Source organism: Girardinichthys multiradiatus, chromosome 11 (assembly GCF_021462225.1).
Source record: "Girardinichthys multiradiatus isolate DD_20200921_A chromosome 11, DD_fGirMul_XY1, whole genome shotgun sequence".
Lineage (NCBI taxonomy): Eukaryota > Metazoa > Chordata > Actinopteri > Cyprinodontiformes > Goodeidae > Girardinichthys > Girardinichthys multiradiatus.
The window spans coordinates 31,328,099-31,336,629 of record NC_061804.1 but is presented as its reverse complement, the minus strand read 5'-3'; the positions used below and the strand labels follow the sequence as shown (position 1 = coordinate 31,336,629).

Sequence of the window (8,531 nt, the reverse complement as noted above, 5' to 3'; positions counted from 1 at the left end):
TGCACCTCAGCTGAAAGTAAGACTAGCAGCCCTAACCTGGCTCTCTAGGCACTTACAGAAAAAAATCTGAAAGAGTTATAGATTACTCAAGAAGACATGGAGTCTCTGGTTCCATCAACGAAACGTTCCTTCCATTGCTGAAGAGTGGATGGTTCCAGGACCGTGGCTCCACTAGTCAACTGACTAAGTGCAACTGCTGTGTGCCACACAGTCCAATGTGTCCCTTGGATTTCCTAAACTCCATCTTCTGAGAATGGTACAGAGAGTCATTTCACAGTGAGAGGTTGTGTCTGAGCAGAAAAAATGGTTTAGGATAAAATAATTAAATAGTTTTTTTTTATTGTGTTTTACTTTGTTTGTGGTGCTTAACTGCTTAAATGCTAACAGGACTGATGCCACACATTTGTTTTGTAAAGTTTTTGATTGGTAAAGGATCACTTAACTCTTTACCAGTTAAGTAACTGGTAAGCAACCCTGTTCTGGCCCAGAAGAAGGTTCTAGTGTTGTAGAAGACCTCCAGTCTTGTTCTGGTAGCATAGAAAACTCACCCATCATTCCTCAATGACTATAGACCTGTTGCCCTAAAATCGCACATTGTGAATGTCCTAGAGAGACTCACATTGGCCCAAAAAAGGCGTCTTCATAAAATGAAGAATATCATTGAAAGCTCTGAGCATCCTCTTCATGAGACTGTCGTACAGTGTCTTCAGTAAGAGGCTTCTTCAGATCTGTTGTAAGACAGACTGCTACAGGAGATCCTTCCTGCCCGGAGCCATCAGCATCTGCAACGGCTCTTTGAAGAAATCTGAATTATATGAGTTACAACATTTAATTTTCCCTTTGATTAATCCCAAAGTATTTCTGAACTCCTGCAAATCGAGCTCATTCCATTTTATCTGAGTTTTCCCTTCATCTCCTCTCACTAATCTACATAGAATATGTCTTCATAGTCCTACGTGCCAATTTGGGTCTCCATAATCTTAGCTGCTAATACTAAAGCTAAAACTCCACTAATGCTGAGACGGTAGCCACTATAAATTCTGCTGTGTTTGCAACACAGCTCATACTGTTCACGTTGTAGCATGCCACCAACACACATATTTACATTAATATTTATGTTAATGGTACTTAAAGGTGCTTGTGGGACTAGAGGGGTTGCTAAATCACAGAAGCTGCTATTTTCTTTTGTTGTTAAGATGAGGCGCTAATTCTGGATGTGACATCATCACGCCTGAAAGTTGTTCACCATCTGGGGGTTCATAAATGTTTTTCTCACCATCTTACTAATACATCACACCAGTCAGTCACTGTAATGGCTAAGTATCACAACATGAAGAATCAATTGTCCAAAATGTTATTGATTTCTAATTCAGCAATTTAGTTTTGAAATATTGTGTTAATAAAATTATGTTTTATTTACCCTTCTGCTTTGCATTGTGAAATGGTTGTTTGAACACCTAGCAACTGTTGTTCTTTGTTAGCTTTCAAAGCTAATTGGTGTCATTCCAGATTCCTTCAAACCAACCTTGTGTTATAATTTGTATGTGTTGAGTTTTGAGCTTGTCCATGTCCTCAACTGTTTTGCTCATGCCATATCCATCCCATGTTCTTGCCAGCATCTGCAACCTGCTGCCTACTGTGAGCTTTCATTTATTTATTTTTTGTTGTTTACTAAAATTTTTTTTTATTCCCTGAGCTGCTCCTGCTTACCTGTCTGCTTTTTGGGTCCTACTCCAAGAGCCATTCTCTGACACCTTGTTTCTTAAACATACGTATTCACACTAAACTGTGATATCACTGCATTGTTTTATTGGTTATTGGCTTCAGTTTATGGCATCTATACCGGATGCCTCCTTGACGCCTTCCTCGGGAGGTGTTCCAGGCACGTCCCACCGGGAGGAGGTCCAGGGGACGGCCCAGGACACGCTGGAGGGACTATGTCTCTCGGCTGGCCTGGGAACGCCTTGGGCTCCCCCCGGAGGAGCTGGAAGAGGTGTCTGGGGAGAGGGACATCTGGGTGTCTCTGCTGAGTCTGCTGCCCCCGCGACCCGGTCCCGGATAAAGCGGAAGACGAAGACGATGGCTTCAGTTTAACCTTTTGTTCCTTTTAACAATTTTTTTCTTGTAACTTATTGGTTTTCCTCATTCTGTTAATTTTTACTTAGTAGTTTAGTTAAATCTTACCGGTCTCATTAAATGTTACTATACCATTTAAAGATTTTGGTGACTGAAGTATTTAACTTGAAATTGACATATTTGGTTAAAAAACTAATAAATTTTGGAGGCATATACTGTATGTATAGTGCTTGCTGTTTGAGAACACCAGTGCGTGAATTAACCTATTGTTGCACAACAGGTTTTAGGATTGAAGATGTAATGGATTGTTAAACCTTTACTAGATTAAGTCACAATGTAGATAATTGGGGGTACACCTATTGATGTATTTAAGGCAATACCTTCAAAACTTCTTTGTGTGACATCGGGGAAAAAATCAAAATATATCATCCAAGCTATCAGGTAGAGATTATGGACATCTACTAGTCTGGTTTATCCTTGGGTACAATTTCCAGATGCCTGAAGGTGCAATGTTCATTTTTTTAAGTAATTGTTTGAAAGTATGAACAGCATGTGCATGTCCAACCATCATACTGTTTGGGGAAGAGACAGGTTCTGCCTCCCATAGACAAATCTGTTTTGATCTGAAATGTGTACATCAACCCTAAAACAAAAGCAAAAAAAGCTGTTAAGAGAGTGTCATTATCCACAGCAACACCTGAAGACATCAGCGAGGAAGTTAAAACTTCCAAATGGACAAAGACCCTAAACATACTGCCAAATCACAAAGTGACTTCAGGACAGTAAAGTCAGTGTGTTACCTCTGAACTCAGAACTGGGAAGTCGCAGTGATGTTTTCTCAGAGGTGATAGCGTTCCAGTTTCCTGTTTGTCTGAAAAAACATGAAAACTCATATTCTTCATTGCTTGTAAATGGCCACTATGGCCACTGTTACAACAATAACAATGACAATAACACTGTTCTACATGGTACTTTGTGCACATAAACAGGATTCAAACATCTTGTCTTATAAACACTGAAAAGTAGTATGTGTATGATGGACTAAATGATACATAAATAATGTAACATTTATGTACCAGAAGCTCCCTCAGCTCAAAGTTCCGACCTCCTCCTGTCAGTGGATCACCAGTTTCCAGAGGGATCGGCAGCAGCAGGTGAGGCTGTGGAGCTTCTTCTCCCACAGAAAAATCATCAGCACCGGTGCCCCCCAGGGGTGTGTTCTCTCCCACCTCCTCTTCTCCCTCTAAACAAATGACTGCACCTCAGCGGACCTGTCTTTGAAACTCCTGAAGTTTGCAGATGACACCACTGTAATTGGATTGATCCAGGACAGTGATGAGTCTGCATATAGACAGGAGGTGGGTTGGCTGGTACACTGGTGTGGTCAGAACCACCTTCAACTTAACCCACTCAAGACTGTGGAGATGATGGTGGACTTTCAGAGAACACCACCCCCACATACCCCCCTCACCATCCTCAACAACACTGTGCTGTAGACCATTTCCAGTTCCTAGGAACCACCATTTCTTGAGACCTGAGATGATCCTTACACATAGACAATGTTCGGAATAATGCCCAGCAGAGACTGTACTTCCCGAGACAGCTCAAGAAGTACAATCTTCCATAGGAGCTGCTGATCATCTTCTACACTGCCATTATTCAGTCTGTTCTGTCTTCGTCTATCTCAGTGTGGTTAGGCTCATCCACAATACAGGACAGGGGCAGACTGCAACAAACAGGTCTGCAGAGAGGATCCTCAGGACTGACCTTCCCTCCATCCAGGACTTATACAGGTCCTTCTCAAAATATTAGCATATTGTGATAAAGTTCATTATTTTCCATAATGTCATGATGAAAATTTAACATTCATATATTTTAGATTCATTGCACACTAATTGAAATATTTCAGGTCTTTTATTGTCTTAATACGGATGATTTTGGCATACAGCTCATGAAAACCCAAAATTCCTATCTCACAAAATTAGCATATCATTAAAAGGGTCTCTAAACGAGCTATGAACCTAATCATCTGAATCAATGAGTTAACTCTAAACACCTGCAAAAGATTCCTGAGGCCTTTAAAACTCCCAGCCTGGTTCATCACTCAAAACCCCAATCATGGGTAAGACTGCCGACCTGACTGCTGTCCAGAAGGCCACTATTGACACCCTCAAGCAAGAGGGTAAGACACAGAAAGAAATTTCTGAACGAATAGACTTCCTGTGGGAAGGAAAAAGTGTGGCAGAAAACGCTGCACAACGAGAAGAGGTGACCGGACCCTGAGGAAGATTGTGGAGAAGGGCCGATTCCAGACCTTGGGGGACCTGCGGAAGCAGTGGACTGAGTCTGGAGTAGAAACATCCAGAGCCACCGTGCACAGGCGTGTGCAGGAAATGGGCTACAGGTGCTGCATTCCCCAGGTCAAGCCACTTTTGAACCAGAAACAGCGGCAGAAGGGCCTGTCCTGGGCTACAGAGAAGCAGCACTGGACTGTTGCTCAGTGGTCCAAAGTACTTTTTTCGGATGAAAGCAAATTCTGCATGTCATTCGGAAATCAAGCTGCCAGAGTCTGGAGGAAGACTGGGGAGAAGGAAATGCCAAAATGCCAGAAGTCCAGTGTCAAGTACCCACAGTCAGTGATGGTCTGGGTTGCCGTGTCAGCTGCTGGTGTTGGTCCACTGTGTTTTATCAAGGGCAGGGTCAATGCAGCTAGCTATCAGGAGATTTTGGAGCACTTCATGCTTCCATTTGCTGAAAAGCTTTATGGAGATGAAGATTTCATTTTTCAGCACGACCTGGCACCTGCTCACAGTGCCAAAACCACTGGTAAATGGTTTACTGACCATGGTATCACTGTGCTCAATTGGCATGCCAACTCTCCTGACCTGAACCCCATAGAGAATCTGTGGGATATTGTGAAGAGAACGTTGAGAGACTCAAGACCCAACACTCTGGATGAGCTAAAGGCCGCTATCGAAGCATCCTGGGACTCCATAAGACCTCAGCAGTGCCACAGACTGATTGCCTCCATGCCACGCCGCATTGAAGCAGCCATTTCTGCGAAAGGATTCCCGACCAAGTATTGAGTGCATAACTGTACATGATTATTTGAAGGTTGACGTTTTTGTATTAAAAACACTTTTCTTTTATTGGTCGGATGAAATATGCTAATTTTGTGAGATAGGAATTTTGGATTTTCATGAGCTGTATGCCAAAATCATCCGTATTAAGACAATAAAGGACCTGAAATATTTCAGTTAGTGTGCAATGAATCTAAAATATATGAATGTTACATTTTCATCATGACATTATGGAAAATAATGAACTTTATCACAATATGCTAATATTTTGAGAAGGACCTGTACAGATCTAGGGTCAATAAAATGGCAGCTAAAATCTCTGCAGACTCCACACACGCTGCACATAAACTGCTTAGGTTTTTACCTTCAGGTCGGCACTACAGAGCGCTGTCTGCTAAAGCCAGCCTCCAGAGGGACAGATTCTTCCCCAAGGCTGTTTCTCTGATGAACACTGGACAGTAAGAGTTTCAGAGCAACATCATGCAAACTTATCAGGCTCCTCTCCTGTGGAACCAGCTCCCGGTTTTGGTCCGTGAGGCAGACACCCTGTCTACTTTTAAGGCTAGGCTTAAAACTTTTCTTTTTGATAAAGCTTATAGTTAGAGTGGCTTAGGTTATCAGGGAGGGTGCCTTCCTCCCTCCCTGTTGGATGGAGTAAGGGGGAGTCAGATTTAGCCTAAATCGGCTCAGTTATGGTTGAGGTGCAAACACACCCTCCATTTCTGCTACCTGTATGACCCCTTCTCTTTTCCAATGGTTATAATCAGTCTGACAGAGGGAGGTATCCCAATCCTTGTGGTTTTTAATATAACAATGACCATCAGTGGGACCCTTTGTGGGGTGCCTTGAGATGACATTGTTGTAAATAAGCGCCATTTAAGTAAATAATCTGAACTGAAACTATATGTGTAGTTATGAAGCTACAGGCTTAGGCTGCTGGAGGACATAATGACCACTTTCACCCTCTTCGCTACATTCTCACACTACTCTCCAATTTTGAATTATTTGCTGTTATTTCAGCTTTTAACTTTGTTCACTCTTTTCTCTTCCTAGAAGCTACACCTGGCCTGGCTCTGTGTCTACCTGTGACACCTTTCTGGAGAGGGGAATTGTCCGAGCTTCTGCTGGCAACAACTTAATGCTCACCCTCTACCGATGATCCACATGGCCCTGTCTTTTAGTGTTTAACCCTTTCTCTCTCCTAGAGATGGCGATTGACTGAGCTTAGCTGTAACTAACTGTATGTGCTCTCTTTCAGACTCTAACCTTGAAAACTGGCTCAGAGTTTATCTGTTCTTTCTTTCTAGGTGAAACGACTAAAGGAGCTACATCCATTAACATTTGCCTTTCCTTCCCATAGAAAGTACTCCTGAATCAGTGCTTCTGTGTTCTTTTTGTGTCTCTGCTCTGTTCTCTCTAACCCCCAGTCGGTCGTGGCAGATGGCCGCTCACACTGAGCCTGGTTCTGCTGGAGGTTTCTTCCTGTTAAAAGGGAGTTTTTCCTCTCCACTGTCGCTACATGCATGCTCAGTATGAGGGATTGCTGCAAAGTCAACGCCAGGGCCTGTCCACTGTCTCTACATGCTCATCCAGGAGGAGGGAATGCTACAACTCACTAACTGGATGCAATCTGCTGGGTTTCCTTAGACAGAAAAACTTTTTATCCAATTTGAATAAATAACTAACTCTGACTGCACTGTTCAATGGTTAGGATTAATTGGAATGTATGTACCTGACTATTGTGAAGTGCCTTGAGACAACATGTGTTGTGAATTGGCACTATATAAATAAAACTGAATTAAATTGAATTGAATTGAAACTTGGACTGACCTCACATTATATTCCATTGTAAAGTCGGTTGTGTATATATGTACATTTAAAAAATATATTCTTTATTATTGAGAGCAAAGTGTACTCGAGTCAAATTCCTTGTTTGTCTGTAAAACCTTGGCAATAAAACTGATTCTGATAATAATAAAGAACTGCTAAAAACAGTCAAAGTGAGAAAGTTTTACCACTGGTGATGCGAGTAGCAGCCTTCTTAAATGTGAAGGTCGGGTATGGTCACGTTGCCCCAAATTTCCGACTCGTAATTCAGACAGTCAGGGGCGTTTCAGTTGAAACTTCCTATTCGGAGGTTGGAAATACCGACTTTCGAGTACAAAAGGAGTGCAGCATTAGTTGCCATGACAAAGCCCTAATTATAAAATCCAGGAAAAGCTGGGTATGAGCAAGCAGCCTGCAAACCTGACCAGTTCTGTCAGAAGGGATGAGCCAAATTGACCTTAAACAATACAAGTTTAATTTCATTTCATTTAATAGTGAAAGTTTTTATACAGTTTATTTAAATACCTGGATTCAAATGAATTAATTCTAAAGTGGTCATTTGCAAATATGTCTGTGGATTTGCAATAGTTGCATGCTTGCCTGTCCAGTCAAAACAAACAACCATGCACCTACATAAATTCAATGCCTTACACCACACATAATATTTACTGATAAAGATATGTGAAAATCCCTAAAACAAATTAATTTTTTATTGCACACTATACAGTGAATTAAACCTTTAATTTGAGTATGTCTATTCAGTGGGGGGAAAAATCCATGCAGCTGTATTATTTGTTTTTTTATAAAATCCTTAGTGCCACATTTACTCGACCCATTACAATTCCTAAATACATAAATGCAAATAAAGCATTTTATAAAACCTTTTAATCAATGACTTCCTGTTTCCCTGGGGTATATTATATAATGTTTCAGAGCCCAGTTCCTCCAAGGCTCTTGCCAAAATGGGAAAGACAAGGGAGCATACTGTTCAAGTAAAGTAGATATGTGATGACCTTCATACATCAGCAAATAGATACAAGAAAATACCTACCGTAAATTCCGGACTACAGAGCGCACCTGATTAAAAGCCGCATGCTCTAATTTTAGAAAGAAAACAAATTTTGCACTTGTACAGGCCGCACCGGATGTTAAGCCGCGGGTGTCCCACGATGCAATATGATTTACACAGAAAGATATTACACGTGAGAAATTAACTTTTAACTTAATCCCTATAGTAATAAAAACAAATGCATATTGCAAATGCTTTTTTTCGAACAGTGGCTAACACGGCTACCTTTAAATATACGTACGTTATCAGTAACACACAAATTTTGTTGCTAATGCTTTTTTATTGAACAGTGCATGAACTACATTCCAATATCTCCTAACTGATATACACTGCAGCCTACCAGGTCAAAAGTAAATGATCGCCTTATTCATCTTCTTCCTGCGCACTGAAACCATCAAAGTCTTGTTCTTCAGTGTCCGAATTGAACAGCCTTAGGATCTCTTCACTCACTTCAGCCTCTTCGTTGACGCTCTAACTTG

At 41.4% G+C, this 8,531-nt stretch overlaps 1 long non-coding RNA gene across 1 annotated transcript; it reads right to left on the bottom strand.

Annotated features, from left to right (window-relative positions):
• Positions 1 to 2,435: 2,435 nt before the first annotated feature.
• Positions 2,436 to 8,150, bottom strand: LOC124875884. The gene is made up of 3 exons (XR_007040161.1): positions 8,035 to 8,150; positions 2,877 to 2,947; positions 2,436 to 2,719 (listed from the first exon to the last, which is right to left on the bottom strand). It is a non-coding gene; the product is annotated as an uncharacterized LOC124875884 (long non-coding RNA).
• Between the last annotated feature and the right edge of the window lie 381 nt (positions 8,151 to 8,531).